We start from the raw sequence: 21,871 nt of genomic DNA on the forward strand, positions 1-21,871 counted from the left end.
GCCATGATTCCTTGAGAAGCAGCTAAATCACAGGGTCCTTACCTCAACGGTGTTCTCTCAAGTAAATTTCTAGGTCATTTGTAAGGTTCAATGGTCAATCAACTGTTTCTAATTTGAGTTGCACTTTCTCATGAAAGCACAGTTAGGAATGTAGTAGGGGACCCATCTCCAGGCCACACATTAGGGAGGCAACCTGGGACTCTTCCAGATGACCTGAATCGACAATGAAACGCCATCCGACGTAGGATGCTCACCGCATGGCCGATTTGACATGTGCCATGACTCGCACGAGTGCTTCAAGGATGCTGCGGACCCTACTTGGCCACATGTTACCAGTTCCTCCTTGAAGTATCACTACCACAAGCCCAGATCACTCACAGAAGGACAAGGCCCCCCAAACTCCTCCCCTATTCCACCCATGGTGGGGAGGGAATCAAGGCCACCCAGCTGGTGAGACAGCTGGCTCTAGCTCCATGTTTATCCCTGGCTAGGAAAGCCACCACCCATTTCCTCATGACAGGAGAAGGTGGGAGAGCAGGGGAAAGGTGCCGGCCCTGGAGGGAAGCTGACCTGATCTGAATCTCAGCAGGCACTTCCCAGCTGGGCAACTTTGGGACAAGAACTTAACCTCTCTGGACTTCATTTTATTCACTTATGTAACGTGTACAATTATGCCGCCGGCTTCAGAGGACAGGTTAAAGGTTAAACAGGGTATTGAAGAAGTGCCCGGCACACAGCAGACATTCTTAAAGAATAGCTACTCTTGATGGTTTTATTATTTTATTATCTGTAAACATCCAGCCCTAGATATGTTGAAGAAAAACTACTTACCCTCACAAGGGATTTTTTTTTTTTCCTTATCAGGGTAAGAACTGCTGCAATATTCTGGCAAACAACTCATTCCTTTAGTGCAAATAAAGTTTCATTTACAAGATCTGTACCAGCAGAGTCACATTTCGACTGTGGAAAGTGGCCTAAACCAGGGAGGTAATACTGTGACCACCAAAGTTCTGAATGAGACTCCCCTCCGAACACAACATACTGGTTCAGAAGGGACCCTAGTCGGGGAGTCCGCAGGGCACTGATCACTTCTTGAGGGAAATCATGGGAAAAGCAAGGGACTGCTGTACTGTACACAGTCACCTCCCCCAAGCGGCAAGGAGGCAGAGGCAGGTGCCCACCAGCTAATGCAAGGCTTTGTGCATGGACTTTGTCTGTGAGGAGGAAAGTCTGTGTTGGTCACTTCCCCTCTGGAGAAAAATACAACAATATGCGGAAGCGCTGAGCACTGTGGGAAGGTTCCAAGTGGGAGTTCCAGCTCAGTCTAGGACATAAACAAAGGGGAATGACCAGCCTGAGGTCAGGCCCAGCAGAGCAGTAAGGCACAAAGTCTGGGAGCCAGGCATCTGAGCCCTCTCGGCTCCACTTTGAAGTCCTTCCCCGCCCAGCCCCAGAGGAAACCATCCACGGCACAGGCACATCTTGTGCTGTGTGTCATAGGAAGCACAGATTGGTATTTTCTTTTGACACATTCACATAGTCACAGATCAGTCACGGCCAGAGGGACCTCAGGGACTCACCCAGTAATTACCAACACCGAACTTAGGGAGAGCCAGATACACGTGCTAGGGCCCACTTAGTTACCACTGTGATCAGTGCTGAGAAGTTCAGGGTAAGGGAAACACGTCTAGCCGGGCAACCTAATCTAATCTGGGAGGTCAGGGAAGGGTGAGACTCAGAGGATCAGCAGGACATGCCCAAGCAAAGGCGTGAAGAGTGTTTTGCGTACAGCGGCATGTGCAAAGGCCCTACCGTAGGTGGAAGTAGACCAACGTGGGGAGGCAGAAGTGGGGGCCAGCTGGGGCAGGGTCTTATAAGTCATCTCATGAGCTTCAGGGTATCCCTAAAGTGTTGGCCAAACCGTGAGTGCTCAGTTTGGGGGAAGAACAGTCCACAGATTTCATCAAAGTCTCAACGAGTCCCAAAGGTTAAGGGGCATCTGGGTGGTAGAGTCAGTTAAGCGTGAGACTCTTGGTTTTGGCTCAGGTCGTGATGCCAGGGTGCTGAGATGGAGCCCTGCTTTAGGCTCTGTGCTCAGCAGACAGTCAACTTGGATCTCTCTTCCTCCCGCCCCAAACCCCCTCGTGCTCTCTTTCTGTTTCTCAAAAACAAAAAGACTTCCGAAGGTTAAGAAGCACACAGTCAGTCCAACCCTCACATTCCAAAATGAGGAAACTGAGATCCACAGAGGGAGATACTTCCCCAAGGTTTCCACAGACAGGCAAAGAACCAAATCACAGACTCCCAGTCTGGTGCTTTTCCACATCGAGCCACTGTCTTATTTCTGGCAGTGGTGTGTCGACAATGACAAAGTACCAACCCTCACTGAATATTGATACTGTATCCAAAACAAGGCTGCTTTGTTTCTGCCCCAGCAGGCCTGGAAGAGACACTCCACAGAAATGAACTGTAAAGTTGGCTGCTCCACCTTTCTTCAGGTCTAACCTAACCTGCAAAATACAAGAGGTCAGAACCCCTGCTTCCAAGGCATCCTCATGAGACAGCCGCGTGGGTTCTGAGGAGCTCAGCGGGGCCCACTGGGTAACCACAGGAAGGGCCATCACGGCAGACCCCTGACTGCTAAACCAGCACCTGGCCTTCTCAAGAAGCTGTTCTTTTGTTGTTCTTCAAAGTCAGGACTGGGCCGGGGATAAAATCTAGCCCACAGGACATGAAAGGCAAAAAGCCCACACCCCTAATTCTATAATTCTGCTGGAAATTGAGACAAACTATTTTTTTAACTGAACAACAGTATTTTTCCTCTCTGCCACTTATTTCATGATATACGGAGTACTTGGGAAAAGTCTAACTATGTATGGGGAACACTTCTGAAACTCTTGATGCGTCCCAGAATTCTCAAGTGCATGGACTGGCATTCGAGGCCTTGTGGAGTCTGGCCCCCAAATGACCTTTCCCACCTTTGACATTCCCCACTCTGGGGCTTTTACTTTGGCCAAGGACTCAATTCCACGCCCAAACCCACTCCTGCTTGCCGACACTGTCCCTCACCTCCTTCCTCTCCAGCTAAGCAACAGACTCTCAACGGGCAACCACACCAGGCTCCCATAGACTCTGCTTTGCTTGGACCACGACAGTGGCAGAAGAGGCAAAGCCCTCACCGCGGAAAGGCTTCCGGCCCTCCCTCCGGCCCTCCCGGATCTGTGGCCTCCTGCCCTCAACAGCTCCTGACTTCCAGAGACAGAGTCACCCCCCTGACTAAGCAGCTGACTCGCTACAGCCTCTACCCGGAGCTGGAAGGGGACGGGACAGCCAGCCCTGGTCAGGGTCTCTGAGCTCTTCCAGAAGCACACCCCTCTCCAGTGAGCGGCTGAGCCCACACCCAACACGTGCCTTTAACCACTCATTCAACAAACACCAGTGAGCTTCAGCTATATGCCAGGCGCCCTCTGGGCTCTGGAGAAACAGGAGCTCACCTCCCAAAGAGGGAAAAGAGCACCAAAAGGCAGCAAACACACGCGACACATTAAAAGAAAGGAAAGAAAAGGATGGGCTGAGGACACAGTGACAGGAGAGCGACCTCAGCCCCCAGGGGTAGGACAGGCCCCTGTGAGTGACAGGCAAACAAGAGCCGGAAGGAGTGGGGGCACAGACACACACACACACACACAAGAAAAGCCCAGGGTTCCTCGGCACTTAGGGTCTAAGTGCTTCCCGTCAGGAACGCACCATGACCCAAACACTGGCTCCACTTCTCCAATGAGAAAATGGATGTTAGGAGGAGGAGGGGTGAGCCACTCTCCAAGGCCCACAGCCTACGAACGACAGACGCCACGTTTGGACACGGCTGCCGACCAAGGGTTCTCAGGAGGCACGCCGCACTACCCGGGGCCGTGAACAGCTAGTGCAAAGGCCCCGAGGCAGAAGCATACTTGGTATATTCCAGGATCACTTGAAGGAAAGCTCAAAGCCTGCTCGGGGGCCCGAGGACAGGGTGCCACCGGCCCTGGTAAGGACCACGGCTGACCTCCCCACGCGAGAGGCGGTCATTCAACAACGGCGAACATGCTTGATTTGATCTAAGGAGCGCCCCGGCAGCTGAATAAGGGCTGGACAGTTGTGAGGCAGGAGTGGGAACCAAGAAGCCAGTGAGGAGGGGCCTCAGCGGTCCAGGGCAGACAGTGGTGGCCCGGAGTGAGCCACAGAGAGGAGGTAGGTACATCGAAAGCCAGCCGAGAGGACTTCCAGATGCCCTGGGTGCGGGCTGGGGGTGGAGTCAGAGATGACTCCAAGAAGGCTGAGCCTGAACAACTAGGTCAAAAGGGGCATTATTTACCGTCACGGGCACCCCAGGAGGAGCCAGTTAGGCAGGGGGTAAAGCGGAGAAGCGTGAGCTCAGAGCTTGTGAGACACCTGAGAGGACGGTAAGTGGGCAGTCTGTAGTTCAGGGGAGAGTTTGGGGCTGGAAATAGGCATTTTGGAAAACGACCAGCATTTAGATGGCATTTAAAGACATGGGCCTAAGACTGCTGAGAAAGAAATCGGAGGACTCAGCCCTAGAACATTCCAAACTGATTCTGGAAGAGAGGGGCCAGGAAAGGGGGACTGAGATGGGCGTGTCTTCCCGTTACTAGGACGCGCGCGTACAGTGAGACTATTCAGGAGCAGCTTGGAAATATCTACCGCCCTGGGTTCAAGCCCTAAACTGAATGCTGGGGGACTCCAAACATCATTTAAATTTTTAGATTTGGTCTTCAAGTTCCAGATGTGTAGTTTTAAAGCGTCTTGCTAATGATGACTAATATATCAACCTAATTAATGAGCGAGTATTCTGAGGCACCATATCCACGTAGCGTGAGATTCATCAGTTTCTTCATCACTGCCAACCTTCTCACCATCTTGTCAGAGCTAATTAGCTCCTAATACAGAGGACAAAAGCACGGACTGCCAAGCAGAAGCTGGTGTCAACCTGGTCCTTCTCTTGCTGTTCACCACGTTCGTATTACCAGAACCGTCTTCGCTCTCTGATGCCGTTGACCCTTACTTGTTTTGCGAGGGTTTTGTTACCGAGCAGTGGCTTCAGCCCAACTCTCCCACATGCCAGCCAGGCAAGCCCCATAGACCTTTCTGGGCCTCAGCTGCTCGTCTGTATCAGGAGGCCACTACTGCCTCCCAGCAGAGCCATCAAGATGGTTAAACGCAGGGTGCCTGGGTGGCTCAGTGGGTTAAAGCCTCCGCCTTCAGCTCAGGTCATGACCCCAGGGTCCTGGGATCGAGCCCCGCATCGGGCTCTCTGCTCAGCGGGGAGCCTGCTTCCTCCTCTCTCTCTGCCTGCTGCTCTGTGATCTCCGTCTGTCAAATAAATAAAATCTTAAAAAAAAAAAAAAAAAAGATGGCTAAACGCACGCGCAGTGCAGCTCCTGGCATCAATGCCCAGACGTTCTCTCTGACCTCCTCATGCCCCTCCTATTTTAGTCCAAATTCCTGAGACCCATTCTGTCTTCTCCATACGTGGCCGTAACCAGTGATCCCAGAGGCCGTCCCCTGCTTGCCCACCCTTCCGGAGAGAGCATTATCACCGCGGAACAGGTTAGAATGCTAACTCTCAGCCCAACTCAAGACCTAGCAAATCAGACTCTGGGGGCTCGAGCCCAGCACTTTCAGGTGCCAAACTCTCAGACCCACTAGGAAAGGTGGGCAGCATTTTGGGGGACTCCTAGGTCCTCAGGCAGGGACCACCTGGCCCCGGAGGATTCTGTGATCAGTGCCCACTAACACGACAGGCTTCGGGTTACCAATTTACCACGAACGCAAAGCTTCCGGTCTTTCCAACTATTTTCTTTAAACGTCAAATCTATTACTGGAATAAAAATGAAACTTCTTGTAAAAATTCAATCCCCATACTCCTTTCTATAACAACACAGAAAACAAAATTTCCAACTCAACCTAGACTAGTGTTGCTACATAATTATTTTTCAACTTTTTCTGTAAGGCCTGATACAAACACTAATATCCCTTCTAGCCATTCCAAAGAATATGAATTTAAGATCTGGTTAACCTAATTTTCATAAGGAAAACACATTCTGATTGTTGTATGTACATGTTTATTGTTTTTTAAACCAAATTGTCCCAGATTTTGATGCTTCCATGAGTTGAGTGACTGGAACATATGAAGTGGCAGATGTCCACAGGGAGAATGGGACCCAAACCAAATTCAGCTGACCCTCCTGTGGCTTCTCTGGGCTTGATCCTGTGTTGGAACAGACCCTAGTTTTGAAATAGTTCTCTCACTGCAAACCAAGACCCTCTCCAACACAAATGTGGAGCTCAGCAGTTGTAAATGAGGCCTCCCTCAGTGTTTTCCCATCCAAACCAGGACACTTTGGGGAGTGAGAGGGAGGGTGCTATAAATAACTGTGCCAGGACAGCAGGTGTAAGCCGGAATGCGTGATCGTCACCCCATCTGTCACAGTCCACATGAGCACAGCGATCCTCAAAGTAATTTTCCTCCGGTGTCCAGACAGCTAACCGTGAGCCGAGAATAGAGCTACATTTATTAGCTGCAGAGTCTGCCTCTTCGAGCGAAGGCTAGACCAGATGCAGGGAGCTCCATGAGAGCAAGAGGCCTGGCCTACCATCACCATTCCCCGGCATCGATCACTACAGGCGGCAGACAGTAGGTGCTCAAGAAACCAGCTGAAAGAATGAATGAATGCTTCCCATTGTATTTCCCTGAATCTCAGATGTGTATCTCTTCCCAATTTAACTTCCGAAACCAGGGTGTGCTCTTTCATAATCTACCTTGCTGATGGAGTTTTCGTTTCCCTCAGAAGTGTTATTAAATGAATAATATATCTTACACGTGTTGGTGCCACAGGATCCAAACAACACAGTAATGGCCCATCAACCCAGATTCACAGAGACACGTTACTGATACTCACCAGAGACCCTGTCGTAGCAACTCAAGGGGGCAGCTCCCAAATGGATGCCCTGTTTCATCTAACAGAGTCTGCCTGGCCTGAAAATTCTTGAAGAAAGCCCTGACCTTGCTTCTCCACAGATTACCCTCCCCTCCCTTTCAGGTCAGTGCTACCTTCTCTTGAAAGGGGCCAAGAGCCTGGAATCCTGCCAAACGGTGGTGGAGTGAACGCCGTCGGTGTTGTCAGCTCAGAGTATGCGGCGACAGTGGTAACCAGGCAGCCTGGGATGGAAGCCACGGGCAGTGAGAGTCTTCATTAAGGGCTGACATGCGCTAAGCACTCGCCACGTGCTGGTCTACGGCACCCGCCAGGCTCCGGGGCCCCAGCGGACGTTCAGGCTCCCTGGGTTTCTGCCGGCCGCTCTCGGCAGTGGTCAACTCAGACAGATACGGGGCGGGAACAGAAGGTGCCCGGACAGCACTGGACAGGACTGTCTGTGAGGGTCCCTGAAGGAGCCCAGCACAGCTGACAGACGCAGGTGCAAGGCAACAAGACCCACATTCGGTGGTACAGGACCCAGCTCAGCTTAAAAGCCGCCTGCCCCATAGGAACCAACATCTCATAGTCACACAGGTCTCCTCAAGGGACATACCCAGGTCACAGGAGTCGCTGTGCTCAGGGCAGCCCGAAGTATGGCGTCCCACCAGTGTTCCAGACTATTTCTAGTTTCTCCCAGCTCAGATGCGATTAATTAAACAAGAAGTCATTTTTACCATGAGCACTGTGCCCCCGTAATACAGCTGTCATACACCATAGTGGTTTTAACATCTTAATTTAAAAAGACATTTAAGACTAAATGATTATGTAAATAAATACTGAGAAATATGTTAACCATGGTAATTTTTTATAAATTGTGGCAAAATTACACACAACATGAAATTTACCATCTTAACCATCTTTTTAAAGATTTAATTTATTGGGGCGCCTGGGTGGCTCAGTGGGTTAAAGCCTCTGCCTTCAGCTCAGGTCATGATCCCGGGATCCTGGGATCGAGCCCCGCATCGGGCTCTCTGCTCAGTGGGGAGCCTGCGTCCTCCTCTCTCTCTGCCTGTCTCTGCCTACTTGTGGTCTCTGTCAAATAAATAAAATCTTAAAAAAAAAAAAAAGATTTAATTTATTTATTTAATGGAGAGAGAGAGAGAGAGAGAGAGAGTGTGTGTGTGTGTGTGTGTGTGTGTATGGGTGAGCGTACAGCAGGGGGAGCAGCAGGCAGAGGAAGAGGACAAGCAGGCTTCCTGCCAAGCAGGGAGCCCGATGAGGGACTCGGGACTCCATCCCATTGGGATCAGGACCTGAGCTGAAGGCAGATGCTTAATGACTGAGCCACCCAGGCACTCCCCCTTCTTAACCATTTTTAAGTGCACAGTTCAATGATAATAAGTATAATCACACTCTTGCATACTCTCACCACCATCCAGCCACATCATTCTTTTTGTCTTACAAAACTGAACTTAAACATTGTTAACCTGTAATTCCCCATTCTCCCTTCCCCCAGCCCCTGCAACCACCATTCCACTTCCTTGTGATTTTGATTACTCTTAGGTATCTTGTACTAGTAGAATCCTACAGAATTTGTCCTTTTGTGACTGGCATATTTCACCTGGCCAAAATGTCCTCAAGGTTCATTTGTGACGAAACGTGTCAGACTTTCCTTCCTAAGGCTGGATAATGTTGCCTGGTGCGCACACACCACACTTTATCTATTTATCCATCAGGGGACACCTGCACTGCTTCCACCTTTGGCTGCTGTGAACCTGGGTGTACGAATGTCTTTTTGAGATCCTGCTTTTATTTCTTTTGGCTACATACTCAGAAGTAGAACTGTTGGATCATATGGTAATTCTATTTTTAATTTCTTGAGGAATTGCCATACTGTTTTCCATAGCAACTGTACCATTTTACATTCCCACCAATAGTGCACGATGGTTCCAGTATCTTTCTTTCTTTAACACACACACACTACTGAAGCGTGGAAGAGTGTGATCTCGGGGCAGGAAAGAGGCGCAGGGAAGCAGAAGGAGGAGATCAAAGATCTGTTCCTGGGGCGCCTGGGTGGCTCAGTCGGTTAAGTATCCAACTCTGGATCTCAGCTCAGGTCTTGATCTCAGGGTTGTGAGTTCAAGTCCCTCCCTCCCATTGGGCTCCACTTAAAAAAAAAAAAATCTGTTCCTTAATCCCACAGCCCTTCTGAGAAGTTGCAGATACTCTGTCTTCAGATTTTTGATCTGAGAGGATGGAAGAGAAGGCAAGCTGTCCACTGGTGCTCATCTCCGCTGGTCAAAGTTTGCCTCAAAGAGTTTTAAGTCCCTGGCACTTCCAGGTATTGTATGCTGGGCAGAGTTCTATGGTCTCGCACGCTGCAGCAGTAAAGAGAAGCCCGGGAGAGGCGCCTAGGGAGCACCGTGCGCAGCTGGCTGGCCCCCAGGCAGAACTGATCTGGGGAGCAATGGCCAGATTAGACGACAGGGAAGCCTGACAGGATCTGGAGTTGCACACAGAGATGTCCAATATAAACTCTATTCTGGGTAAGGAAGAACCACTCAGATGGATGGAACAAGCCAGACGGCTTCTTTCCTCAGTGACTGTCCCTCAGCTGGGATGGGTTCACTAGGTTCTTGTTGGTAACTGGGTCCCTACCTCTCCTCCATGCTGTCTCAGAGCCCTCCCCTCTCCGTGTGGTCTCTGTCATCTCTGCGGCCACAATGCCCCACGGAGGACAAAAGCTGGAGTGCCAGGGTGCCTTGGACCTGAGGTAGGAGGGGTCTCACTGAGTCCCGGAGCCAGGGTCAGAGGTCCGCCTCCGGAGCTGTGCGTGTGGAAGGACGGCGGCCCACCCCAACGGCTCCAGTTTCTACACATCCTCACCAGCACTTGTTATTTCCTGTTTGCTTTTTTTTTCTTTTGAAAGTGGGTGTGAGATGGTATCTGTGGTTTTGGTCTACAGGTCCCTCATGATTGATGATGTTGAGCACCTTTTCAAGTGCTTATTGGCCATTCGTGTGTCTTCTTTGGAGAGGTCTACTCAAGTTTTTTAATTGGGTTGCTTGATTTTTGTGGGTCAAATGTCATCTTTATCTGTTTTCAGAAAACAGAGCTAGTTAATCAAGGTCAAATTCTAAGTAGATAAACACTGACCGCGGGCATTCAATGGAATACTACTCAGCCATAAAAAGGAATAAACTGAGGAAAACAACTTCATGAATCTCAAAGGCACTACACTGAGTAAAAGAAGCTGATCTCCAAAGTTACATACCATGTAACACTCTAGAAACGACAAAACCTCAGGCTCTGTCAGTTGGGTGGCTGCTTTCAGCTAGGGTCATGATTCCGGGGTCCCGGGACCGAGGCCCACATCAGGCTCCTTGCTCGTCAGGAAGGCTGCTCCTCCCTCTCCCTCTGCCTACTGCTCCCCCTGTTTGTGCTCTCTGTGTCCAACAAATAAATAAAATCTTAAAAAACACCAATAAAACTATACAGATGGAAAACAGACTGATGGTCGCTGGCGGTCAGGGGTCGGGGGAAGGGTCTGACCAGAGGACAGCAAGATGGAACCAGTCTCAACTGTGACCGTGGCGGTGGTTACACAGACGGAGAGGAGAGGTGGAACTTGGCAAACTGTACCCCCTTTAAAAGAAGGCCCATTTTACTGCATGTAAATTAAGAATTTGTCATGCAGAAGGCAAAAAGGGTTTGCCCTTCTACCCACACAGATGTTATGCTGAAGCAGCTTACAGGCACCATCTCACGGAACCCCCACAAACCCCCGGGACTGCGTCATTATTAATGGTCACCTGAACCCAGGTCTGACCGCCCCAGAGGAACTAAGCCCTGATTACGCTGGACACATGAGACCCCACGTGAGCTCTCCAAGGCGGGGAGCAGCTGCCGGCTATGATTGCTCCTCCAGTGGCAGCAAGTTAGCGCGGGCAGAACCGTGTCCGCACGTACATGAATCTTTTGCCCCAGGAACCGGGCCTACAGACCTTCCGCCAGATCCTTAGTAGGACTTACTGGTCTTAAAAAACTGGGGAATCACCGCTCCATTTCCAAGGTCCAGGAAGGGATGGCGGCTTGCCCCACAGGGCACAACAGGCCCGTGGCACTGCCACACACTTGGGCCAGTTCTCTCTCCATTGCCCAAAGATGCCACAGTTCCAGGCGTTCCTAGTGATGAGCTCCCCACGGAGGTTTCAGTCACACAATTTCCTCACTGGTAGGTGCATTTCACCTGCCAAGTTGGAGCCAGGGAACTTGGGGCTTCCCGGCGACACAGGGCTAAAATGTGGTTCAGGTCCCCAGCCCAATTACTATCTTGGTCAAATCTAAAAACTGCATTCTACAACCTTGCACATTTAAGGTAATTAATAGAGATAGCTCCCAATGAACAGAAAAAACAAGGACAGATCATGCAAGAAACCATGCTTTTGATCTGTGCCTTTGGTTTTCTGATGAGCTCAGAGAATTAATATTTGTAAGTCACTCCTGACAAGCTGGGGCAGGAGCACAAATTAGTGTGGTTATGCTAATTAAGTGAGAGGTCCTGTAGCTCCAGGACCCAGTGACTAAAGAAAGTGAAAAGGGTTGACTGGTCTCTGGGCTCTTTGTAAACAGCCCTGTGCTGGGAGCGAGCTGTGCTGACAAACCTGCACAGAGACGACACACATTCCCTCTCATCTGTCACAGGCGCCCAGGGGAGCACGGGGGAGGGAGGACTCAGAACAATACACGAGGATTTCTCAATTCATCCTCATTGCGAAAATTTATCAAGGAGGAAAAATAAAGGGTATGAAACCACCTGCTTGCGGCATTTGGCACAATTTGCAAGTGACTTGTACAAGAGGACCTTGAACGGCGTGTGGCATTTTAACTGGCACAAGAGAAGAGCACCACACCGTGACCATTTCACCTTCAGAGCTGAACGAAGACGGTTTAGGGACCCCTGAGCGTCACCCCTGCAAGAAGAAACTGAGGCGGGGTTGGGATGAAGCAAAGCTACACCTGCAGGTCATTAGCTGGGCTCTGACCCCAAGACAAGCGGCCACCCCTAACGCTGGGCTGTTCCTTCTAGACAGAGGCAGGAACATTACCAGGATCTTCCTCAATCTACCCACATGTGCTGGGGCCACGTGCGGCTGAAATGAAACCCCATCTATTCCTCCTTGAATGACCTTTTTGGAGGTTTATTCCTTAGTTATGAAAACTATTCCCTGGAATTCAGCTTTCTCAAATGTTACAAAAAAAGAGAGAGAGAGAGAAAGAAACCCTAGGAGGAAATACCTCAACAGCCAAAGACCTCCCCTTCTTCTGTGAACGTGGAGGTCTGAATTTCACTTACATCTGACCTTTTTCAAAGAAACTATCATTGTAGAACACAAGGAGCTATTAGGGTAGAACAAAAGCTAATGTTCTCGAGCACTTACGGGTCAAGACTCTGTTAACAGGCTTTACGTCCATCAGCTCATCTAATCCTCCCTCAAGACCGTAAGGCAGGCGTGTTGATGACTGTCTTCATTTTACAGATGACGGAACGGAGACTTACACAGGCAACGTGACTGTCTAAGATCCCACCACGGCCCTACGGGAGAGCTAGATGCCAACCTGCAGGTGTGGGACCGGGAGGCCCAGGCCCCCACCACCCTTCCATACTGAGTCCAGCCTCTCTCTCTGCAGGTGGGGAGCCTGAGAGCTCAGAGGTGCACCGATTGGGGCTGGCATGCAGAGCCAGGGCCCACGAGGCAGGTCTTCCAACCTCTGGCCCAGGCCCACACTGCTTCCAACAAGTACGAAAGCCTAAATCAAAAGTCTCCTGCACACAGCACAGGGGGCGGCCCGACTGTCAACCCCCTACGGGCACAGATGTCTCTGATCTTCTCAGTACCCTGCACTGCCCCGGCCAACAACTTGGTACCCGTGAGCCATTGATGCCGAGATGGGCGGACGGCAGGTGGGTGGGAGGCGGGCGGCTGGAGCTGTTTTAAGTAAGGGGCTGTCCCCACTGCTCACATCCAAAGCAGATTCCCGTACAATCTTTTTTGCAAATTCACTTTTTAAGTCACCTCTGAGAAACCAGAAGCTGCTTCAAAACCCTGCAGACAGATGCCGACACACCTTCACGGTCCTCAGAGAGGCTGGAAAGCCCCAGGGGACGCCAAACAAAAGTCACGGAGGGTGGCTCCACGCCAGCCTCCTGGTGGCCTTGGAGAGGACCCACACTAAAGCCCAGGTCCACGGAGCACATGCAGAGGAGGAGGGGAAGACAAGCAGTGTGAGAAACCCAGAGTCCCCAACCCGCTCAGCCTGTCACTCAGCACGTGACCTCAGCCAGTCACTTCTCGCCCTGCCGCCTCCCTTTCTTCAACTGGCGAATGGACACGATACCTGCCATTCTGCTCTTTGTAAGAACAGAATAATAAGCCCACACGCTCTCTGAAGGTAGAGATCTTAGCACAGTGCCCCGCACACAGGAGTACCCAGCAGCTGCGGGCTGCTGTCCTCTTCCACAGAGAACAACGAGGGACTCCAGAACTCTATCGTAACCAAATAAACAACAAAACCCCAAACAACAGCAAACAAACAAAAAACCTTCATGTCTCCAGAAGTGTTCTGAAAGCTACAAAGGGTTATGAAACTTTTATTGTGATGACAGTTAAGTGCCCCACAGTTATCAGTATTGCTAAAAACTGACAAAACAACCCAATATGTCCAACTCCCCCCTTTACAGTGCAGACGGGGCCCACATGGCATCAGCACTGGAAACTGTTCTCAGCTGGGTTCACCTGCCCAATCAGGTTACATCAGGGGCGCCAGAGGCTCGGGAAGAGTAAACCAGCTGTCCCAGGTCACCCCGCATGAAGCCGGGCTACCCAGCCCCCTTGGGAGCTGGAGCATGGAAGCCGGGAACCGCTGCCTCCTCCAGCATCCCCGCCAGCCTTATCTAGCGGCCCTACTGGCGCAGTGACTGGCTCAGCAGCACAGGGGTCCCTGGAAACGTGGAGGTTCATTTCTACCCAAGTCACAGCAGTCAGGAGAATCGTGTCCCCCCACAGCCAATGAAAACACAGATAAATGGGAAGCAGTCCTGTGGGCTAAGGTCCCACCGCGGCCCCCACTCTGCATGGGACCTGGGCCAAATCTCAGCTGTTCTCCACCTCTGGACCCCACACATGAAAGGAGAGCTCTGTGTGTCTCAGTGTCCTCCGTGTGGATAAATGAGACCGAGCGTATAACACACGCAGCACAGAGCCCGGGACCAGCATCGCGGTAAGTGCGCAGTGAACGTGAGCGGCTGCTGTCACCCGCGTTCATCCCCGAGAGGAGGAGCTGAGGGCAGCCCGTCCACGACCCACGTACAGTCCCCCATCTCCCCATGCACAAGCAGCCACGTGAAGGACAGGGCACACGTGAGCGTCCAGAACCAGCAGTAAAAGCACAACCACTGCCACCAAACAGACGTTCTGCTGTTTCTGTTTGCCTGTTTGGGGCCAACTACGTGGCACTTGGGACCCGTCCCGTCCCACGGTCCAGCGGGCTTCTGCCGTGTCTCTCCCCGTGGCACATCCGCACGGGCCTTCTCCGCGAGGCAGGCGGCGTCGGGAGGCCACGGGCGGGCTGCCATCCTCAGCTCTAGGGCGTGCGGCTCACGGCCGCATTTCTCAAGTCCACGCCGATGGCACACATTTTTGAAAAGCCAGAAAGCAAATGCCTGAACGCCACACCCTCGTCTCCCAGCTTGGGAGGCAGCGCACACCACCCGGCACTCGACACCTCCGTGTCTTCTATGCTTTAAAAGTGGGGCAGTCTCCTGATCACAAAACTTAATTTGCAGTAAAAGGACTGTGGGGCCAGCAAGCGAGTGAAAAGCAAGGAGAAAGGTCACCGGTGAGGAACCTTTGAGAACGGAGGGTCTAAGCTGCTGAGAGGCAGTCCCCGTATTTTAGGAAGACGCATCCGGACCGCCAGCCAGGGCTCTGGTTCAGAGAACCATCACCGTCTTCTGAACCACAGCCTGGAAAAAAACCATGCGGAGAAAGAGGAACGGTGGCCATCGGATAGCAGACTTCCAGTCCGGCAGGCAAGTCTCTCCACTACACCTTTGCCCACAGAGGAGGAGGAGAGGGCATGAGAGACTCGGCCGAAGCCCCATGACAAAGGAGCTATGGGAGCGGGACAACCCCGCCAGCCCACCTCCTCTCCCCCTCAGGGAGCATGCTCGGTAAACAGAGCTGGTGGTGCGGGCGGCCTGTCCTAGATAACATGCAGAGGCCAAGTGGAAAAAACAAGCAGGCACAGAGCCTCTGACGGCGGCCTGGCCGTGGGCAGCAGGCTGAGCAGGACCCGCATAAACCAGTGGCCGGTAAATGGAAGAGGGAGTCGCGATGGGTCGGTGTGCACACTGCCGGAGAGCACCTTGGCCCCGTGTGTCCCGCAGACCCGCGTCTAGGAGTCAGAGCCGAGTGTGGCTCGGTCTCTCGCCACACACCAGAGCTTTCTCAACAGTGTTCTGGGACCCTGATCTCAGCTCCACCATGACAGCTCTCAGGAAACTACAGTTAAACAGCCATCAACGCATATGGTTAGCACAAACCCCCAACTATCAGCAGACCCCTGCCGGATTACTGGTCCTACAAATTCCCCAAGAAACATCCTAACTGGCAACTCAAAGCCCAGAAGAAGCTCCACTTAAAAGTAATTTTGGGGCGCCGGGCTGGCTCAGCTGGTGGAGTGTGTGACTCCTGATCTCGGGGTTGAGTTCGAGCCCCACAGTGGGTGTAGAGATGATTTAAAAATAAAATCTTAAAAAAAAAAAAAAAGATTACTTCTGAGACTTGGAATCAGAGACCTACGTTCATTCTAGGATAGTATCACCTCAACTCATTCATCGTTCTAGCAAGCAGTTACGGAGCACCTCCTACATTCCGAGCACGGCCACGCAAGCCCGTGGTGGACCAGACAGGCACGTTCCCTCAAGAAGCTAATGGTCAAGTCAAGACTCTGTTTGTTGATTTTTAACTTACAGGAAGGAAAGCGAAGCTCTGGTTTCTGAATGAGCTAAACAATACCATTCTACCCAAGTGTTTATCTGGGGCCTTCCCATGGGACTCAGGATCTGCCAAAGGAAGAGACGGCACCAGGCGTCCAGAGGAAGCTGGTTTGGGTAGAGGAGGCCGCGCACATGCGGGAGGCGGGTTTTCACGCTGCTCGGTGGAGGACCAAGGAGGCTCCTCGGGGGCCACGGCTGAGCAGGAAGGATTCACTGTCCTCAAAGTGGCTCTCCATCACCCACTATCTAATGGCCCTCTTCTGTACAGAAAAGGACCTGCTGCTTTCAAGCAAAGCAAGGAGGCACTAACTCGAGTCCGCCCCTTCAGAGCGCTGACGGAGAAAAGGAGACCCAGAAAAGGGAAAGGGTTCCCCAAGGTCACGAAGACGGGCCTCAGATTTTTAGTCAAACGGCCTGGAACAAAGAGCCAGCAACGAAGATGACAGATCCCTTAGTAACTCCCGAACTATGGGTTTTGTTTTTTAACCATAAAAGAGGCTTTGGGGCAAGGTGAGTGACCAAGCGGAGGAACACCTGTCCCAGCGGCGTGGCGCCCGGAGGCTTCCCGGGCGGGGCTGGCGGCCCGCTGAGCTTTCCAGTGCGTCATCTTATTATGGCAACGGGGAACACATCCAGCTGGCCCGGGGTAAGACCCGGCCCCATGCTCAAGGCATTCTCCAAGCCGGGCTAATTTGGGAAATGATTTTTCTGCAAGCTCACACATGACTCATCTTTCTAGGCCTCCTATCAGGTCTGTCGGCTACAAGGAATCCCATTCAAACCACCGCTGCCAACAGCTGCTCAGGAGACCAGGAAACCTTTGGGGTTCCTGTGGCTAATTCTGTGAAGCGCCGGCTGCATCGCGCTACTCACCTCCTCACAGGACTGCCAATGCTGCCGGCGCCGCCAGGCTGATGTGCGCCCTGGAGACTGCACCGGGCCTGCCTTCATTTAACCGAGGTGCCCCCACTTTGGTAGGATCAGAAAAGAAACGCAGGAACATGAACAAGAATCGAGATGGAAAGCTGCTGTGTGTCCAGCACCACAGAGGCTCTAAGCGGTGCTCCGTGAAGGCAGAAAGGTGGCCGGAGAACCCTGGGGCCGGCGCCCCACTTCACCGCAATGGAGCTGCAGCCCCTACAAGTGGCCAAGCCTGCCCCGATCTCAGCTGCCCTCAGGTGCAGAATGGCCATGCCTGGCCCTGATCCCACCCCAGGGACGGTCCTGAGGAAGGCGGGAAATGAGGCGCACTCTCCATGCGTTCTCAAAAACCATGGGACGCCGCAGAAATGCTCAAGACCATTCTGATGTTCCTTTTGGACTGTGACCCTGGAAGGGCCAGTCTCCTGCGGACTGTGTGCCACTCTGAGGCGTCACAGTATTTGCCAACAAGGAGGGACTCCGTGTAAGTGTCGCATGTGTGAGTAAATGAAGGACGACTGGGGCCATAAAAACGTTGTATTTGTTGACTAGATTCATTTTGACCACAGAGACTGTTAATTGTGGGGGGAAAAGGAAGTGTTAAATTTGAAAGAAGTTTAAATGGATCAAAATACAGTGACTACTGGGGTGCCTGGGTGGCTCAGTGGGTTAAAGCCTCTGCCTTCGGCTCAGGTCATGATCTCAGGGTCGTGGGATCGAGCCCCGCATCGGGCTCTCTGCTCAGCAGGGAGCCTGCTTCCCTTCCTCTCTCTCTGCCTGCCTCTCTGCCTACTTGTGATCTCGATCTGTCAAATAAATAAATAAAATCTTAAAAAAAAAAAAGTACAGTGGCTACTGATCTGCAAGGACTCTTTCCTTGGCCGAAAAAGCCTATAGCCTCATGTGACAGTACCTGCATTTTTCTCTGTTCTGACAAAATACACAACTGAAAGTTACTGTGAATGCAGTCAGCAGGCAATTTTCTTTTTAATAAAAGCCTCTTCACAAACTGAAACACATACACTTGAGTCTGAGACACCAAAGTTATTCTGTCCTCTGGCAGCGCACGGGTAAGCCTGCCACATCGGCCCCAGCGAAGAGCTCGGGGGCGTGGGGAGCCTGCCGAGCTGGCCAAGGGTTTGGTGAGTGATACAACTCCTAGACAGACAGGTCTACTGGGAACACAGACCAGGGAAAGAGAACCTAAGAAAAAGACAAAAACAAAACGCCTGCCCAAAATACATCTTCAGGATGTCTGTTCTGATGTCTGTTTTGGCTGCCCCCGGGAGAAGAAGGTAAGGCCCCGGAGGCAGCGATCTCTGTTGTCCTCCAAGCACCAGAAGAGGTCCAGGCCCTCGGGAGCTGATGGAGAGACTATCTGACGAAGGGATGAAGGCGCGAACGAGCAAGAGACTGAAGAGCTCAGTGAGGAGAACGGAGGCTGCTCTCTTCCCCATCCCGCCCTTGTGCCCTGCTAACTCGACTCCACCTCCAAGGCTCACCCTGAATCTCAGTTCCTCACGGAGCCGGCTCCCTGACCCCTCCCCGCACCGTAAGTCCGATGGGACCCTTCCTAAGTCCCCCAGGACTCCCCAGTGCCAGAGCCGGTGCCCGAGCTACACTGTGATGTCTGCCGAGTTCGACGCCACATCCCCAGGGCCTGCTGCGGAGCCTGATGGAGCCAGTCAGTGCTGAATGGAGGGACCGAGGAATGAATCGATGAAGGAATGGGGCAAAGATTTCAAAGTCCAGAGGAAAAGCAAACAGACACAAATGATTTCACCAAGGAAGGGGATGTAGACTCAAATGTCAACAGCCCAAGTGGGAAAGAGGACCCTATCGCCTCCCCACCCACCGGGCCTTGTAGGAAACAAAGCCTCAGAGGTACAAGGGCTTCTTACTTTTCAAGAGAACCAAAAATCTGAGACATAGGAGTGATTTCCTGATTTTTAAATACTGACCACCAAGTCTCCTTTTTTCAAGAACAGGTGTGGATCGAACACAACACATCTATGGATGGAACCCACCGGCATTTAAAGAGGCACTTAAGGGGCGCCTGGGTGGCTCAGTGGGTTAAGGCCTCTGCCCTCGGCTCAGGTCATGATCCTAGGGTCCTGGGATCGAGCCCCACATCGGGCTCTCTGCTCAACAGGGAGCCTGCTTCCCCCTCTCTGTCTCTGCCTGCCTCTCTGCCTACTTGTGATCTGTCAAATAAATAAATAAAATCTTTAAAAAATAAAAAAATAAAGAGGCATTTAGGCTCCAGAAACACTAGGGAACATCAGTAGTGCATAGGCGACGTGTCTCTCAGAAGTAAGCATGAACAAAATGAGACCCATCGTACCTGTAAGCACGACCAGAACCTCGGTCACTGGCTCCTCCAAAGCAGCCTCTGGAGCGGCTACACACATCTCCTGCCAGCGTGGTCTTTCAAAACAGGTCCCTCTTAGCTCCTAGGGAAGAGCCTCTTCTCTTTGCCAGGCCCACCCACTAGCTCACCCCAGGGAGCTCCCTGAACCATCAACCTCCACGCCAGCCTTTTTCCTGGGTCCTCCGACTTCAACCCTCTTCCTCTAAGCCTCACTGGACGGGTCCCAACCAGCCAGCAAGCGGACCCTCTGCCGCCATCAGGAACCTAGACTGCCTTGATCCCGCATGGGGCCTGGATCAGAGACGACCAGGGAAGCATGAACTGAGGCTTGCCTTTCTGTGTTCCTAAGAAACCTGGGGCTCTCGGCAGAAGGCGGTGTGCAAGCCCCCTCCCGCGGCCAGGCGCCGTGTACTGAAGAGCAGCAGAACGGACTCAAGAAAGCCTCCCCCAGAGGCCGACAACGACTGCTTCCTGGGTGTCAGGCTCTGTAACTTACCAGAGACTGCTCACTTGCTAACAGGAGTCCCCGCGTCGCCCAAGGACCTTTCCTTTGAATGAGATACTCTGCTGGTGACTTAAGAGGAGCAGGTCCGCTAGAAAACTCCAACAGAAATCTCGCTGGAGTGCAAAGGGAAATCCACCTACAAGGACCAGCAGAAACCCCAGGAAGAGGTACCCTTTGTTCCAGGGGTGTCCTAACCTCCCCTGACGACGGTGTGTGCGGATCACCGCCCAAGGCCTTATACCACAAGGACCGACTTCTTGCCAGCCCCCGAGCTTGCTTGCCGGCTGCCTCTCACCCTGTGTGTGGGTCGGCCTCCTGAGTTTCCCACAGCCCCTGGTCAGCTCCTTTGAGGCCACCCTCTCCCCCATCCCCGTCCCCACTCCACCCGGGGACCCCCTACCCTCTCTTCGGAGCCTAACCACAAAGGGCCTCCCCCTTGCCCCGCCAATGAAGCCCCCCTTTCCTGTGCCCAGGCCCAGCCCCCCGTCACAGGGCATTTCTGGTGGCCGGGGCGTAGGATGTTAGGCTGGGTCCGGCCCTCCTGGCCTCAGACAAGCCTCTCTGAAGCAGGCATTTCTGGCGTTTGCACCTGCTGCAGCCCCCAGCAGAAGGAGGTGCCCGGAGAAGGACACGGGAGAGCCTCTGCTGCAGCGCACTGGCCTTGGGCCTCCTTGCTCCAGGTGACACGGAACACAAACGAAAACTCGTCTCATCAGAGCGGTCTGAGCTGTGCCAAACGGCTCATGGGATGACAGGTGCTTTTCAGCTCGCTTTTTACTTTGCCACAACTTTCACGTTTTGGGTAAGAAATGTATCCTTAGAATCAAGGAAAACCCCATTAACGTTATATGTAAAATAATCCAACTTGCCCAACAGTACCCTTCAGAGACGCTATTCACGGAGTTTCCGAGAAATGCTGCCCAAATTAACCCAAGATATTTTTGGGTTGGCACGTGGGCAGAGAGGCAGCTCGTGGTCACCGGGCATGGCCCTGACCGAAAAGCTGAGAAAAAGACCCAAGAACCAGCCCTGAAACCCACGGCCCTGCCCCTGAGGAAGGGAGCCAGGCTTCCAGCCCCTCGGCCTGCTGCCGGCCTGCTGCCCTCTCGCTGGGTGGCCTGCAGGAACTCACTGCCCCCGCCCGGAGCACGTAAAACCAGGCTCAAACCCTCTCCTACCCAGAACCTCCCAGATTTACCAAGCAACACACATACGGTGCTCAGCACCGCGCCGGATATACAGAAAACCCTCGGTAAAGGCAACAGAAATTTCCTTCCTGTGCGGAATCCAACCACAGCCGGCAAGTCCCCACCGCCTTCTGAGTCCGGCCCCGGGGCCCATCTCAGAAGAGTATCCCGGTTCCACCTGGGACGCGCAGCAACTTCCCAAATCAATGCCACCTGCCCCCACCCCCTGCAGCCCCCAAAAGCCTGCCTTGCACAAGTCAGCCGCCAAGCTAAACCGGCGCCCAGGCTATGACAAGCAACGGGTGTCCCCCCCAACCCCCGGCCCAGGAGCCCTGGCCCGCCCGCCCGCCCACCTCCCGGAACCCAGGGATTCACCCTGCGGGGTGTCGCTGGCGAGAGACGCCCCGGGCCCCGCGGGAGGCATCAGCCCTCGCGGAGCCTTTGGGGGCTCCATTCCCAGCACGGGCTTTCCAGGCCGGTAATCGGAAGGCAGCTCTCCGAGATTTCTAGGAACACACAAAGAGACGAGGTTGTCCTCGCCCCCAAAGCCACAGGCTCCCCGGGGCCCTGCTTGCAGAGCCCGGCTCGACGCCGCAGGGGAAGGCGAGCGAGCCCCGAAGGCGCCCAGACACATCCTGCCCGCTTCCCCCGCCGCCAGCCAAGGGGCTCCTCCCGGCTACATTTACGCTCGGGGCGCAGCCGAAGTGACACCTTGTCGGGCTCAGCTCGGTCCACCGGGCACCGCAGCCGCGCGGCCGGGCTCCTGTCCGCCGCCCGCGCCCGCCGCCCCGCGGGACCGAGCCCGCCGCCCCGCCGGCCCCCGCCGGCCCCCGCCGGCCCGGGAGCGCG

General features: G+C 53.0%; 1 protein-coding gene across 5 annotated transcripts in view; it reads right to left on the reverse strand.

Moving 5' to 3' along the window:
- The window catches only part of RAPGEF1 (Rap guanine nucleotide exchange factor 1), a 132,300-nt gene that overhangs the window by 109,717 nt on the left and 712 nt on the right, over window positions 1-21,871 (reverse strand). The gene's annotated exons all lie outside the window — the stretch shown is intronic.

The sequence above is a fragment of the Lontra canadensis genome, unplaced genomic scaffold, assembly GCF_010015895.1.
Source record: "Lontra canadensis isolate GAN:19392208 unplaced genomic scaffold, GSC_riverotter_1.0 scaffold30, whole genome shotgun sequence".
Classification (NCBI taxonomy): domain Eukaryota; kingdom Metazoa; phylum Chordata; class Mammalia; order Carnivora; family Mustelidae; genus Lontra; species Lontra canadensis.